Source organism: Macrobrachium rosenbergii, chromosome 54, assembly GCF_040412425.1.
Source record: "Macrobrachium rosenbergii isolate ZJJX-2024 chromosome 54, ASM4041242v1, whole genome shotgun sequence".
In the NCBI taxonomy this organism is placed as follows: Eukaryota; Metazoa; Arthropoda; class Malacostraca; order Decapoda; family Palaemonidae; genus Macrobrachium; species Macrobrachium rosenbergii.
Window position 1 is genome coordinate 40,409,015 of NC_089794.1, and position 17,511 is coordinate 40,426,525.

The 17,511-nt window shown below is 36.4% G+C and overlaps 1 protein-coding gene and 1 long non-coding RNA gene across 3 annotated transcripts in view; one reads left to right on the plus strand and one right to left on the minus strand.

The window, feature by feature from the left end:
- The window catches only part of LOC136834542 (uncharacterized), a 32,588-nt gene extending 16,603 nt beyond the window's left edge, over nt 1-15,985 (minus strand). The window contains exon 1 of the long non-coding RNA XR_010851846.1: nt 15,100-15,985. This is a non-coding gene — a long non-coding RNA (uncharacterized lncRNA). The remainder of the gene's footprint in view (nt 1-15,099) is intronic.
- LOC136835005 (transmembrane protein 192) overlaps nt 1-17,511 on the plus strand; it is a 209,047-nt gene that overhangs the window by 97,093 nt on the left and 94,443 nt on the right. The gene's annotated exons all lie outside the window — the stretch shown is intronic.

Below are 17,511 nucleotides of genomic sequence, written 5' to 3' on the forward strand. Positions count from 1 at the left end.
AGGAAATGTCTATCATAGATAAGAGATAAGGCGCTCGAAGCTCCGTGTATGTATTCCATACATACATGTATACTTGTATGAATGTATGTATACTTTATGTATCATGTATTCTGGGAGGGCTTGCTGGAGTTAAAAGTGCAGTGCTGATCCAGAGTCAGGCAGTTAGGATCAGAGGCTCCTGGCATTAGGTCCTGTCTCACTCTTTCTCTCTCTCAATTACTGTTTGTTGGTTACTATAATACTGGTAAAAATTTTGTTAAATTCACCCAAGGAGTGTATTCATCTTATAAGAGGTGATCCAAGGTATTTGTGCTGTACAAGTATTGTGTAAAGTGTGTGATGGTACATTTTTACAAAAGGTAATGTGGTGATTACTGGGTTTTGTTATGTTAAGAGTTAAAGTGATGTTCTAGGTGAAAGAGAATTATTATTTTGATAAGAGATGAACATATCTCTTATTGTGAGTTCTAATGTGTCTTGCTGCTAAATATATATATTTGTATAGGTCTTTGTGACTTGGCAGTGTTGTCTATGAGAAAGTCTTAGAAAGACGTGAGTTTAACTTTTTCTTTTTTAAAGTGAAGTAACCTTTTGAAAGATTGATATAATCTTTAATCATATTTTTTGGTGTTTGGTATATTTCCATTTTTGCATATTTCATTCTTATATGTCTGTGCTATCATATTACTATAATTTTATAATTACTGTGTTTCAAAGATTTGTGCTCGTGATTTCTTAACATTTTGTTAGTGCCTACTTGTTATTGAGATTTTAGGGAATGTTTATGTGGATTCCAGTCAGTAATATTTTGGTGAATATTTGTGTTAATTAATCAGGTATATGCTTAAAACTTAAGTGATAGTTAATGGTTTGAATCTTACCTAACCAAATTGCTTTCTTAATTAAACTTGATTAAGAAATACTTAAATCTTACACTGTTGTTAATTAATAGTAAATCTTTTAAGATTGTGAACTCGGCATATGACTTTTGAACTTAGAAATAAACCTGTTTGTTTAAAGTTTTTAAAAACACAGCGTTTCATTTTGACCACCAGTAATTAGAGACATTAATGAATGTGTACAAGGTAAGTGATGTATCTGTTTGTTCACCTGAGACTTAATTAGGTAAAATAGAACCAGAGAGGCAGCTACAGTGTTTGTTGAAGTGATACCCATTTTACACTATTCTGGATATAACTTATGAATTGTTGCCTCACCCATGACTTGATAAAGTTACATTGATTTTCTCAAATGATAAGTAAGTTTATGGGATCACTGTACCTTTAGAGATTCAGTCAAACATATTTGTTATGAGGTTTTCAAGTATCTGGTCGATGTGAGGTAACTTTTTGGTATTAATATTTGTGTAATAACCAGGTGCTTGATCACTTTGTAACAATATATATATATATATATATATATATATATATATATATATATATATATATATATATATATATATATATATGTATTATATATTATATATATAGATGATATAATATATATATATATATATATATATATATATATATATATATATATATATATATATATATATATATATATATATATATATATATATATATATATATATATATATATATATATATATATATATATATATATATATATTATGTATTATATATTATATATATAGATGATATAATATATATATATTTTTACGTTTTTCCGTGGTTTTAGTTTGAAATATGCTCTGTGAGACAGGTAGCAACAATTTAAGTTAATTTAGCCTTGTGATTCCGACTTCGTGGGTACGGGAAAATGTAAAAAAAGAGGAAAACAAAGGAGAATTTCATATGAGCTTAGGGCTCTTGTTACTGAGGGAAATATTACGTAAAACACGTGGGCAAGTTTAAAGGAGTGTATTTACATAAATGATATCAGTACGGGAAAGAGGAACTCAAGTAGATTACTATCCTGAAGGAGATTCCTACGGGATTGAATGAAACTGGGGGATTCCAGACACGGTCCGAGAAGCTTCCACGAAATAGGATCCCTCTGAAATGAGAGATATGCACATTATACGCCAGTAATGAAAATAGACAAAAGAATAATGAATTCGAAGCTGCACTGAGGGTGCCAAAGGAGTAATAAAGAATTAATACTGCCGATGCAAGAGGCGCACGGACATTAGACAAGGGAGATTTCTGGCTTTCTCCTTAAGAAAATATTACGAGACAAAAGCGTGACTGAAATGGGGCTCTTCCAGGGCACTTTACCTTAGCAGATTTTCCGAGGGCGAGTTTCTTCCACGTGGTGAGATGCAAGGGCTTCCGTAAAGGGGCAAGGCGATGGGGACTCCTCGAAACTCCAAGCAATGGCGTGTGGGCTCGAGGAATACGGTCGAAGGACACGAGGAGAAGTATACTTTTGAAAGGGCCACGTGGTTAGGATGCAAGGGCATCGATGGGGCCAGGTGTTGGGGACGTCTTCACAAGTTCACTCCATATCTTCCAGCCCGCGTGTGTGTGAGACCTCGTGGGCTTTTGCCTTTATCCCCTCCTATGGGGCAGGGGCGTCCATCACAGATGCTTTGACTCATTGCACCTGCTGCCCGCAGGGGAGGTTTTGGCCTGTAGGAGAAACGCCAAGCCAGATTACTTTTGCCTCGAAGGAAAGATCTTTATCAAAAATGGGAGCGCCTTTTTAATCTTTTAACCCTTGTTTTTAAGTCGATAGACAGATGGTCTATCGATCGGCCGGCTGGCAGTAAATGAACAACCAACAACAACAAAGGAGGGGGAGGTAATTTGCTAGCTGAATTCTTGCTAATCATAATAATATATATATATATATATATATATATATATATATATGCAGACATACATATACATATGTATATGTACGTAGAATCTACTGGTCGCTTTTACTTGAAAGTCGGTCAGTTATAATACCCACAATGCCATCTCAACATCATCAGTTCTACACCTTTTGAATACGCTTGTCACAACAAAGCCTGAGATGCTAATAAAGAACTATATAGCATCAGAATTACTTAGTATAATTTTTTATCTGGCTCTTAGTCTTTAGAGTGACAAGCGAATCCAAAATGTGAAGTAGTTAAGAAGTTACGAGGACACTGTGGTTATTACAATTACACGCGTATATATATATTATATATATATACATATGCGTCATCATTTATGTATATACATATGTATATATATATATACATAAATGATGACGCATATATATATACACACACGTGTAATTGTAATAACCACAGTGTGCTCAGAACTTTTAACTTCTTCACATTTTGGATTTTATATATATATATATATATATATATATATATATATATATATATATATATATATATATATGTATGTGTGTGTGTGTGTGTATAATATGCATGTACGCTGTTGTGTATCTTTATATATAAATTGTGTACACACACACACGCACACACACCCACTTCCACGCTTCCCTCAATTAAATTTGGTGTAATAACTTATTTTTTCTATTTTCTGATATTTTCATGCATGAATTAAAAAAATTCTCACCTATTATACAGTCACTTGCGCGATAGACACATTTATCTATATTCAACTTCACAGTCCTCTCCATTTAAGCAAATTCTGAAAACGTCAAGTCTTCGGGAGCCGTTTATTCCATTCCTTCGCCGCAGGCTCCTTCCGAAGGCTTCGACAGGAATGTCCCGAGGCAAAGATCTTCTCTGGGATTTCCGCCGAGGCTCAGTGGCTTTTTTCAGTTCTAAACTGTTGACCAGGTGGAAAGAAGGGCAACCATGTTTTCACAAGTGAAAAACGCAACCATGTTTTCCCAAGTGAAAAACGCAATCATTGTTAAAAACCTATTGGCTCTAATCTTTCTTGGATTAGTGATATCGTTTATATTTGGATCCGGAAACTTCGGATATATCATTGGTAAGAATTTGGTAGTTTGCCTTCTAGGAGGGTTACTTGCTTACGTATTTGGAAAGTACACCGACGAAATATCTGCTTTCGCTAAGGAAAAGGAGTTACTGCTGCAAGAGTGGGAAAGTAATGAAAATCTGGCTAAGGATTTATCGGAAGAACAGTATCGCGTTGACGAGCTTATTAAAGTTGTTGACGAATACGAGGCGAGGCTGAGGAAAGCTGGCAACGAAAATGAAGAGCTCAGGAACAAAAATAAAGAATGTCAAGACGTGATAATCCAAAGGAATAAGGAGGTAGACCATCTGAAGGAACAACTCGAACGCAAAGACGAAGAATGCGCAAGGAACGCAGAGAAGTAATTCGAGAACTGACCAATCAAATAATGGATGACGAGGTCTACTCTGGTTTCTCGAAGAAAAGGTGAAATACCATGAAGGAGAAAAAAGAAAATGAAGCAGAAGGTTTCAGACCTCGAAGAAAACCTGAAAGAATTGCAAGAAGAAGGAAATGTTCTACGTGCCAGAAGTAGTGATCTTCGAACAGTCTGGAAGGAGAGGCCCAAAAGAATTTGGGTATGGAGAGAAAAGTGCAAAAGCTGGAAGATCAAAATGAAAGCCTCCAACGGGATTTGGCTGAAAAGGAATCTCAAATTGCTGCGTCGATGGAAACGCTAAAAGCTCAAAGGAGTAAAAACGAGATCCTTGCCGAAGAAGTCCAAGTGATGAAAAACTGGATCGCTCAGTTAGCTGGAGAAAAAGAAAAACTCAAAGATTTACTCGTCGAAAAAGAAATGGAAAGTATCTCAGTGCGTCAGCAAATGGAGCACGAGAAAGAAAAGAATCAGGTTCTGGCTGAAGAAGGTCAAGTACTTAAAAACTGGATCTCAGAGTTGGCAGGAGAAAACATAAATCTTAAAGACAGATTGGCAGAAAAGGAAATGGATGAAAATGCGATGACGAAAGTTTCAGAAATGCTGGAAGTGACAAAAGAAAAGGTGAGTGAATTGGAGAGTACCTTGAAACAGGTACAGGAACGACTTAAAGAGGCAGAAGAAAATACATACGAAGAGGACAAGGAAGGTCATTCTCAAGAAGAAAATAAAGAAGCGGACGATTCGGATAAAGCTAATGAAGTGGAGGCGGAATTCACCACGGAAAATGGAGGATATTCTCAGGAGGAAAAAGGAGAAGTAGACGACTTAGAACGGGACACAGGAAATCAGGAGGACGTGGAAGTCACAGAGGACCAGAAAGAATGCTGCGAAGAAACTAAATCTGAAAATGAAGAAAGTCCCAAACATAAAAGAGAAGAAAATAATCAACCGGGGAGAAAAAAGAAGCGCGGCAAGAAAAGGAAAAAACCTGCAAGACAGGAGGACAGCAGATGCTCCGTCGTCCAATCTATGACCCTTCAGACGCATTGCGAAAACCTGCATAGCATCATGTTGCCTGCTGAACTTCAGGAGCTGCTCCAGAAAAATGAAAAGGGCCTCGACTTCATTAAATACAAGAACAAAGTCCTACTGAACTTTATGCATCACGATAAGGCTAATGTGCGTGCCGTGCTCAGTAGGTGTTCCAAATCTACTGCTGAGGAAGTTCTCGTCGATCTGCAAAAACTGGTTCTGAGGGGTCTCACAAAGGATTAGGACTCACCCACCCAGGATTAGGATTGGCCCACCCAGGATTAGGATTCACCCACCCAGGATTAGGATTCGCCCACCGAGGATTAGGATTCGCCCACCTACTACAGGACCGAGCCGTCGGAGGGAAGGATTGGACTCGACCCAGAGTTTATAGCAGACGGATGGGTTACAGTTAGCGGGTGGACTGGTGCCCAGAATTGTGACTGGCCGCGCCTTGATGCTGTTGCGTCCTGTCCCGGAGGCGTCGCGATCTTCTTGGCCTTTTCGATGGGATTGACTGGAGGATGGGTGTTGGCTTGTGCCTGGGTCCCCCCACCCAGACAACGGGAGGTTCCCCACCCCCCACACACCATCCTCCAGCCAACCCCATCGACGAGACCAAGAAGATTGCGACGCCCCCGCAACTTGACGCACCAGCACCAACACGCGGCCATTCACAATTCAACCCACCATTCCAACCGCTGTCACCCACCCGACTGCTATATATGCCTGTTCACTTTGTATCTTATTTCATGCACTTTTGGAGCTTTTGTAACTCTTGTAATTCATTCAGTTTTGTAACTCCTCTGTAATTCATTCACTTTTGTAACTCCTTTGTAATTCATTCACTTTTGTAACTCTTGTGTAATTCATTCAGTTTTGTAAGTCCTTTGTAATTCATTCACTTTTGTAACTCTTATGTAATTCATTCAGTTTTGTAACTCATTTGTAAGTCATTCACTTTTGTAACTCCTATGTAATTCATTGGCTTTTGTAACTCCTATGTAATTCATTGGCTTTTGTAACTCCTATGTAATTCATAGGCTTTTGTAACTCCTATGTAATTCATTGGCTTTTGTAACCCTCTGAGAAAATAAAGCTACCAAAATAAAAAAAATCTCTACTTAACCTTAGAAAACCTTAGATAGCAGCTATGCGCTAAAGATGAGGTCATAGATGTTATACTCTACAACGACCTCTTTTCATAACAGCTCCCTCGACCAATCGTTTCCTAATGCCTTTATAGTTGTTGTTAAAAGTGACTTTCAAACTGTTCCAGTTTATGGAAGGGTCATGTTTCCAACTGTGATTGACAGGAGAGCTGTTACAAAAAGCGTTCGTTGTATGGAGGGTAGCAAATCTTTCACGCAAGTCGATACATTTATGAATGACCTGATATGCAAACAGTATATCAGACGCTTTAAGACTAGTATTTTGAATTCAGCTGACAGTCATTTAGCCTCATCTGATGCTGCTGCTGCCTCTCCTTCTTTCGTTCAGGTGGCACTGTTGGTTTATTATCTACGGAGAACGACGGTATTACCTGGACTACGAACTGGCTGTTTTCAAATTACGACCTGTTTTCTTCTGTCAACAATTCAAAATATTTATTTTTTCAAAAACTTCTTATTTCCAAGACAGCTTTAGCATTTCAGTCCGTCTGAGAAGGAGACTCGAGCAGGTTCTCGAAAGCTCTTGTTTGTATATATGTTCCTAATACATACACATACACACACACCCACACACACACACATTTGTATCATTGTGGATTTCTTGACCAATAAATGAATAGATAATAAAATGCAGTACCTTCACCGCATATTACGCATCTGAAGCTGCTATTTTAATGAAACATGGAAGTTAGGGTCTCCTTAATAATAATAATAATAATCATCATCATCAACATCATCATCATCATCATCTCGAAGACGACCCTCTTTCAAACAAACTTCATTAAAAGAATGGCCGTCTGGAAGCCACTGAGTTTATACTTGAAGTTCTCAATCCCATGGACGAGTTCTGTTCGTAGCAGCAAGTAAATTATATACAAGGTCTGCAAAGTTCATTTATTCTCCTTAACGTTTCGATAGTTCATTCTACGATTGACAAAAGATGAATGATGCCGGGGGTACAAGCATGTCGCGCTCATACCCTCAGGCCAGTCAGGAAATGTTCCCCCCTCCCCACCAAAAAAAATCTGCTAGTCCGTTTGAGGGTATAAATACGACATGCTTGTGCCTCTGGTGCCTTTACGGGCTGCTCTAGAGTAAGAGCCCGTGCCAGCATAAGGCTGGCTTAATCTAATATACCCGTTGCTACGAAAAAATTGGTCGACAACGTCATCGGCATCCAGATGTTCATTCTTTTTAGTAATAATAATAATAATAATGAGTTAAATTCTTGGAAAAATGCAGGAGCCATACTGCAAATTACATTAAGCCAATTACGCAGTTATTTTTAATAAATCCTGTATCAGCGATGGTCGCAATCATTAAAACGATAATAGTGAAATTGCTGAAAAAATACCGTACCGCCTTCACTGCACATTATTTTTAGCTGATAAAGCTCTTAATTTTACTGAAACGTGTGTATGTCAGGGGCTACCACTCAATAATAATAATAATAATAATAAATGCAGTATCTTTACTGTAAATTACAATAAACATATTGGAGCCCTTAACCTGAAAGTAATTCCAAAAAATCATGAAACTATTGGCTCACTTTTCTGTGAAAAATCGGCTCTGCCCCAAAGGACGTCGGGCGTAGCATATAAGTGGCCCTGTTGTAATTCCGGTACTTACGTGGGTTCGAACCGACGCTGTCTCAAGGTCAGAGCCGATTCCCATATTTGAGCTAACTATCGTACTGACTGCAGAGTGCCCAGCCCGCAACTGTCTTGTCCTTCTTCATATTCACCCATCTATTTTCATTATTGTTCATACGTGGAACAAACCTCTGTCTTAACTTATGGATAGAAGAATTATCCATAAGACCGCAGGTTTGTTATCTATGGAAAATACAAGTTGATTAATAAATCTGTCATTTTTCACTAATTTTTTCTCACCTTCTTCGTGAGTACCATATCCATCTTCCTCTATACCTTTGCAAGAATCAATAATGAGAAGCATATTTGTCATGTAACACAATCCTGTCTGTCTGTGATGGAAGAGAGAGGACAAATATTGAGGACCCGTTCTTTGTAATCACAATATCAGAATGTACGCTTACTCGTCGGTGCAGATATCCTGGTCTGTGTTGGTGCACCGGTGCAGAAAACACAGTTAGGACCTGAAAGTACTTGAGATTCAAGTAATATGTAAATATATTTACAAGTAAACAAGTTATACACAGGAATCTTGTGGGTTTCTCTTTCCATCTTCAGAAGAAAACTGAAAGAAGTTTTTGTTTGGTTCATCACGTACCCACAGCAACACTACAACAGGAATATATTTCAACACCTGTATGAAGCTTCTGGAACTCAAGCTGTTCATTATGCAAGAAGATACGAAACACAACATTACCAAGCCAAAGCCATGAAAAATAAGATCTGGTTTATAAGTGAATGTTTGAAGAACAAAGTATGTACAATAATGATAATAATAATAATAATAATAATAATAATAATAATAATAATAATAATATTGTTAATTTCAATTATTTATTTACGGTCAACAGATTAACGTGGGAAATTTTCAGTGTCTATTTTCTTTTACATTATCGATTTATCATTTAATTGATCCGTTATAAGTTAATTATTAATTACAGACACTGAAGGAACAAACGATGTGTTTCCTACCATTAGGTCACAAGTGTTCAAAATTAAACGAGGTTAATATATGACCTGTCCCCTTATTTATTGACGCCTGCCTCCTGAACTTAGGTCGTAAATTTCTGAAATCCCTATTATTATTATTATTATTATTATTATTATTATTATTATTATTATTATTATTATTATTATTATTATTATTTCGCCCTAAGAAACCGGAGTTCAGCGCCGGTCCTATAAGCCTTATGGAGGCCCAGGAGGACTGTAACCTTTGTAACCTTATTTCAGTACATGAAACCTATTCACATGGAACAAGCACACCAAAGGGGTCATTGACTTGAAATTCAAGCTTCCAAAGGGTGGTGGTTTCAGCCTCCCACCGCAGACCCCACACTGATCATGATACAGAGTCAGCGATTTTTCATCGCCCTGGGGGAGGCGCGAACCCGCGACATCTGAGTGCCATACCGCGTCACTAACCACTATACCAGCGGACCAGCTAAATAAGTCTTCTAGATTAAAAGTTTCTTTAGGGCAATTTCATCACGTTTCCCATGTTAGATTGAAAGTGCATATATCAATACTGGAAAGGAAGGAGAGCCAAGATATAAGAAGAATGTGTGGTATATATAGCGTAAAGGAGAAGGCTAGAGAAGTGCGTCTGAGATACTCTGGCCATGTAAAAAGAAGAGAGGAGGTGGAACTAATCAAGAGAGCTAAGAACATGCCATTGATGGGGAGGAGGAGTGTGGGGCGTCAGCCGATCAGATGGATGGATGTGGTGAGGAGAGATATGGGTGAGATGGGACTAGAGGAAGCAGATGAAGGAATAGAAATAGATAGAGAAAGTTGACTCGAGCGGCCGACCCTGCTATCCAGTTGGACTAACAAGGTCGAAAGAAGAAATTTTACTCTTGATAGTCTTTTAGGATTTTTGAGAATCTTATCATTCATTAACCACATCTTCTAGGTTAAGAGTTCGTTTAGGATAATTTTACCACTTTTCCCAAGTGTTAGAAAATTGAAAGTCCATATATTTAATTTTTTATAATCTTTAAATTTTTTTTATATAATTTTAACATTCCTTCTCCATGTTTTCGAGGTTAAAATTTCTTTAGGAGAATTGTACCACGTTTCCCACATGTTAAAAATTGAAAGTCCGTATATTTAGCTCTTGAAAGTCCTTTAACATTTTTTTTTATAATTTTAACATTCCTTCTACATGTTTTCGAGGATAAAAGTTCCTTTGAGATAATTCTACCACTTTTCCTGTGTCTTATATTGAAATCCCATATATTTAGATCCAAAATCCTTCATTTTTCTACGATTTTAGAACATTTTCAGACCAGTTCCTAGACCTAAAGCCCTTTGAACTTCTAGATAATTTAAGAATGCCTAAAGTGAGAAAGACGAAAGACACAAACCCTTCCGTTGAAAGGAAAGCTTCATGAGGTTTGCCGGATGTGGACAGAGAAGAAGCAAAATGAGATTCGGAAACTCGCAACTTGGAGCAACTTAGGAGACGCTTCTTTGTAAAGTTCGACGAACTTCGATCCCGAACAAGTTCCCCGGTTCAAGTTGAACCGTAACATATCGATTTGGTTACTAAGCGCCGAACTTTGAGAACTTATTACAAACATTTTTCACTTTGGTTTATAGATACCCTTCCCTCTCTCTCTCTCTCTCTCTCTCTCTCTCTCTCTCTCTCTCTCTCTCTCTCTCTCTCTCTCTCTCTCTCTCTCTCTCTCTCTCTTTTCTGGTATTGTGAATGGTATCAGTAGACAGGAAGATTTGTAACTGATATGATGTTCATCTAAACATGTGCATGCCACTCAGTACTCAAGAGAAATTAATTAGTATCAACAGACGTGAAGATTTATAGGTGACATTACGTCTATCTAAACTTGTACCCTTTAATACACCAGAGTAATCAGTAACTTGAAAAATAAATAACTTCTATAAAGTCAGATTTTTTAGGTAAGCCGAGAATTTGTTAGTCCGCGTCATTACCGCTCACTCCAGATATCTACAGCCTAGTGCAAGTTTACAGTGACCCTAGATTCCTCCGTGGACATTTGAGATGAGATGGCTAGCCTATATGCTTATCTGCCATTCATATGTGGTAACCCGTCCAGTGAGCGGCTCTACCAGATATTACTGTTCTTCACAGATCGGGAGACTATTGGTGTAAAGACTGTGCTATTTGCTGGTGTTAATTGATGGTCACCTACCCAAGTACTGACCAAAGCAAACGTGCCTAAACTGTACTGAATAGAAGGTCGTGTCGTGTCGTCACCGGTGTCCCAAAACATTGAACCCCCGGCCAAAATTGAATGACGTCACCTGTCAATCAATCAATCAGTCCCTCGTCTTCTCTGAAATTTGGATGTTCACTCAAAAATCACCATCATGTGACACAAAAATCATGCAATTTTCATTTTTTCTTTATTTTTCATTTGTTCATGTCGCCTTTTTTCATAGCCAGCTGTTGCTGAAAAGAGGAATCATTTTTTAAGAGTCATTAGAAGACATTTTAATTGAACCGCTACGTTCGATTTTTCAGAAGACACGTCGTTAATCGTTCGCTCCCCAGGATCGGTCTTAGACACTACTAATATATATATATATATATATATATATATATATATATATATATATATATATATATATATATATATATATATATATATACAGTATACACAAATGTATATATACATATATATATATATATATATATATATATATATATATATATATATATATATATATATATATATATATATATATATATATATACAGTATACACACAAATGTATATATACATATATATATATATATATATATATATATATATATATATATATATATATATATATATATATATATATATATATATATATATATATATTTACACTACACAGTATATATACATACACGTATATGTACACATATTTATATATATGTATGTGTATATGTATAAGCTAAGTTAAGTATACTTAGTTTAACCACACTACTGAGCTGATTAACAGCTCTCCTAGGGCTGGCCCGAAGGATTAGACTTATTTTACGTGGCTAAGAACCAACTGGTTACCTAGCAACGGGACCTACAGCTTATTGTGGAATCCGAACCACATTGTGGCGAGAAATGAATTTCTATTACCAGAAATAAATTCCTCTAATTCTTCATTGGCCAGTCGGAGAATCGAACGCGGGGCCAGCAGAGTGCTAGCTGAGAATCCATATACCCACCGTCAATGAGAAACTGTATATATATATACTCGTATGTATACACATATATATATGGACACGTGCTCATGTGTTTAATATTTCCATATATACTGTATACATATATATAATTTATTTATATATATATATATATATATATATATATATATATATATATATATATATATAAATATATATATTATATATATATTATATATATATATATATATATATATATATATATAAATTATATATATTATACAGTATATATGGAAATATTAAAAACATGAGCATGAGCACGTGTCCATATATATATGTGTATACATATACACAATTTCCCATTGAACATTGATATATATATATATATATATATATATATATATATATATATATATATATATATATATATATATATATATATATATATATATATATATATAATATATATATAATATATATATATATTATATATATATTATATATATATATATATATATATATATATATGTATATATATATATATATATATATATATATATATATATATATATATACAGGTATATATATATATATATATATATATATATATATATATATATATATATATATATATATATATATATATATATATATATATATATATATATATATATATAAGCGAGAGAGGAAGCAAGGAGTTATATCAGTATAGTCAGCGCAGGAAGTGTTATTGCCTAACCATCTTTATAAAAAAAAAGAAATAAAAGCACATACAGGAAAAAGGAAGAAGTAGCTTTTTTCGAAAAGAATAACGTTTTGTCGTGTATAGCCTCAAACCTAAGGAATACAGATTTATTAGTCTTCACGAAATTCTGCTTTGCATATCCAGTGTTTGAATGCTAGCAATGTGATTGCAGAATCTTGAAAATACTGATCAGCCAAAAGTACCCGAGTGGAATGGAATATAGATTTCTGGCCAAGGCCAAGGGCTATATAAATCTCGTAACATAGTATACGTTTGTTAATGTGCACTTAGTGTTATGCTGCTTCAAATGGACATATTACCTCTTTTGATATTTTGGTATTTTTCATTTGTTCAACTACTGTTCTTATTTTACTGTATTATTTTACTGATGAATGTTTTTAGTTCAAACCGCTAGTTTCTGGTAATGGTATTTCATATGTTTAAGATTTTAGGAAGATTTTAGGCCTCTCTTGGCCACATACACTAAAATTTTTTCTCTTTCCTTAATAAACGCTCCAAGAAGAGGTCCACTGGAGGACGAAACTGTTGGCCATATTCTCACAAAAACACCTTTCATTTTCCTATGAGGAATACAACTATATATATATATATATATATATATATATATATATATATATATATATATATATATATATTATATATATATATATATATATATATATATATATATATATATATAGATTCCACCAGGCTTTGCTAACCTTCTAGTACTCTACAAGTCCTTTGGAATGAAGTTGCTAGCCCCATGTTCTACTTAACTCAGTCTACAACCCACCACAGTCGACATCTGCCAGGTGTATGATTAGTTGCTTAGACTAATAGGAAAACAGAAAGAAACATTTTCAAGAAACAGGCCCGAAGTGTTTCCCAGTCTTACTTCTCTCCCCATTAATTATATATATATATATATATATATATATATATATATATATATATATATATAATTAATGGGAGAGAAAAGTAAAATTGGGAAACACTTCCTGCCTGTTTTCTTGAGATATATATATATATATATATATATATATATATATATATATATATATATATATATATGTTACAGTCAACATGCGTAATCAGTCATTATGCGTAATGACTGAAATTTCAGTCATCACGCGTAATGCACTTAGGGACATTTGATCCCCAGGAGCTAGTACTAAACACGGCGAAACAGTGAGTCACCTACACTGTTTCGCCGGGTTTAGTACTAGTCCCTGGGGGTCAAATGTATTTCGCCGTGTTTAGTACTAGCTCCTGGGGGATCAAATGTCCCTAAGTGCATTACGCGTGATGACTGAAATTTCAGACTGATTACGCATGTTGACTGTAACATATATATATATATATATATATATATATATATATATATATATATATATATATATATATATATATATAATAATTAATGGGAGGAGAAGTAAAACTGGGAAAGACTTCAGGCCTGTTTCTCGAAAAATGTTACTTTTTGTTTTCCCTCTTAATCTAAGCAGTTAATCATATACCTGGCAGATGTCGACTGTGGTGGGTTGTAGACTGAGTTAAGTAGAACATGGGGTTAGCAACTTCATTCCAAAGGACTTGTAGTGTGCTAGAAGGTTAGCAAAGCCTGGTGCGAGTATATATATATACTGTATATGTGTGTGTATGTATAAATATCTCCGCTAGATACTATCCAGTTTCAGTGAGGCCCTGTTAGTAACTTTTTAAGTAAGTATATTATCTTAGTTTAACCAGACCACTGAGCTGATTAACAGCTTTCCTAGGGCTGGCCCGAAGGATTAGACTTATTTTACGTGGCTAAGAACCAATTGGTTACCTAGCAACGTGACCTACAGCTTATTGTGGAATCCGAACCACATTATAGCGAGAAATGTATTTCTATCACCAGAAACAAATTCCTCTTGTTCTTCACTGGCCAGTCGGAGATTCGAACTCGCGACCAACAGAGTGGTAGCTGAGAACGGAACCCGCCCACCCAGCGAGGAACTAGTAACTTGTTAAACAAAGCTAATTTGTCAAGAGTATGTGAGCCAAAATAATACCATCGGAATAATACCTTAGCAGAGATGCAAGCCAGGAGCTCATATTTTTTCGCGTAGTAGAAGAATTGTTTACGCTCGTGAGAAATCTTCGATGGAACTTTGTCACCAAAAGCCCTGCACCGCGCCTCAAGGTATTTCTCCCTTAAAATGAATCTCTCTCTCACCATTTCCTCCCAGATCTTTTCTTCTTCACTTCGATTAGAATCAGACTCCTCTCTTGTAGCAGTGCTTAGAATATTCTCTCGGACCGTCACTGTGGGTTCGTTCTTTGTAGGCAAAGTAGTTCTGTAGTTTCCGTACGTAAAATAAGTATGGTTCGTCTCTGGCGACGGAGAGGAAAAGGAGCGTTGATGTGATATATTCAACACCAATTTGGAAGAAGCACCACGGACATCACTTTCGTCAGTAACTGGTGCTTTCATGTCCTGTGATGTAAACGGATCGTCAGCTCTGTCACCGCCGGAATTCTTAAAACGAACGCCACTAACATGAAGTTTCTCTTCCTGGCCACTCGATTCGAAATTTTTCTGACCTTCTCCTTGCCCGTTTTGCTTATTAACACCAAACGAGTGGGCACGTAAAGTTTCAAGAAGACCAGAAGTGTAATGCTGCACCGGTTGCAAGTGCAGCAATAAAGTCGAGACCATTAACGTGATCCCAACACATATCACCAACGTGCTCAATAATTTCAGTTCTCTGTTGACTCTCTCCCCTGCCATAATTTATCTTATCCTTAAGCGTCAAAAGTGTTCGGTATCTATTTTTATTTAATGATAGGAAAAGTTATGGTTAACACTATTCCAACTAGGAAAAATGACGACATACTCAGCCACAGCTGTTTCGAACAGGACTAAGGCTGGCCAGTCTGTCCGCGTACGCTTCGCCCAGACGATGAACTAGGAAGTCATCGAAAGCATCGTTTACCATATGTACAAATTGACAAATTTCGCTAATCGTCGCAGAAGGCCAGGTGTGTCCGGCATGTGATAAGTGGGTAATATAGTCGACGACCACCACAGTAAAAACGTTAGGAAAAAATGGTTTCAACCCAGCGAACATTGAGCCTTCTAAAATTGGTTTGGAAATTATTTGACACTAACTTTTTCCAGGCCGGACCCAGGTTCTTTTCTGACCGTCTTTCAAACAGGAAACTAACCTTGTCAGTGATTAATTTCGCCCAGTGTCATCACGGGTTTGGCTTTTGGAGCATCTTAGAATTCCTCTTTGAAAGGGAATATGTACTAACTTGGTATAGACCTTATGAATCTGTCCAAGAGAGGAAACTAAACACTTTTATGCGTTTCTGTTTATTTCTGATTAAGGGAAATAATAGAATATTAGGACTAAACACAGAAAATGAGAAAAGGGAAGATCTTATAAAAAAAAAAAAACAAGCACCGTGAGGTTTCGACGGACGAGGAGTTGCAAGACCTCACTTACCAAGTCGTGTGAAGAAGAAGAAGAAGAAGATGACCAACCAACTGAGTGGGCTCTTGAAAAGTTGGGCAAAGGGTTTCGGATGACGGAGTATGAAGAAGATATGTTTGTGATTCGAGATCGTAAGCTATGGTGGAGCGCAACTTTAAAGTTGCCTGTTGAATAGTAGTCAGCGAAATCTCTCTAGCGTATTTTTGATTAATCGAAAAGCGGAAAGGAAACAGCACCTAATCGCGATGATCTTTGGAAAGGTTGAAAAGCAAAATTACGCAGTATAGGCGATCCCCAGCTGTCATCATCGTCTGTTCCCGATGTAGCTCTCATCTCATCATCTTTCTTCGTCAGCTCGCTATCTGCAGTTTCGAAAGGCGACGTGATGATCCGCCGCGCCGGTCTGTTTACCTAAGTGTTAGTTTGCAATTTGCATGTATGTCTGCCTATTTTCGCCTCAGTTTGTTTCTCTGTCTCTCGATCAGGTTTTAAGCTGGTTTGTCTGTGTGCGTGTCTTTAGTTAGTTTTAAAAATGTTTGTTGACTGTCAGTTTTCACCTTGGTTTGTTTGTCTGTTAGATTTTGTCTGTTTGTATATCTGTCCGTCTGTTGTGTTTATCTGACTGTTAGACTCAGAACTGGTTTGTTTTCACCATGGTTTGTTTGTCCATTAGACTTAAGTTTGTCTGTATGTCTGTTTTATCCTGGTTTCTTTGTCCGCCTGTCTGCATCCAGTCTAGTTTATTCACCTGTTGATCCTCATTCACCCTGGTTGATTTACAGTCTTTGTGTCTGTCTGTTTCCATCCTGGTTGACTGGTTTTTCAGATATTACCCTGATTTACTTGCTTGCTTTCCTGCCAGTTTTCACATTGGTTTGCTAGTCTGCCTCTTTGTCAAAATTCACCCTGGTTGGTTTGTCTGTCTGTTTTCATCCTAGTCTTTTCTGTCCATTAGTTTTCAGTTTATACCCTGGTTTGTCCATCTGCCTGTGAGATTC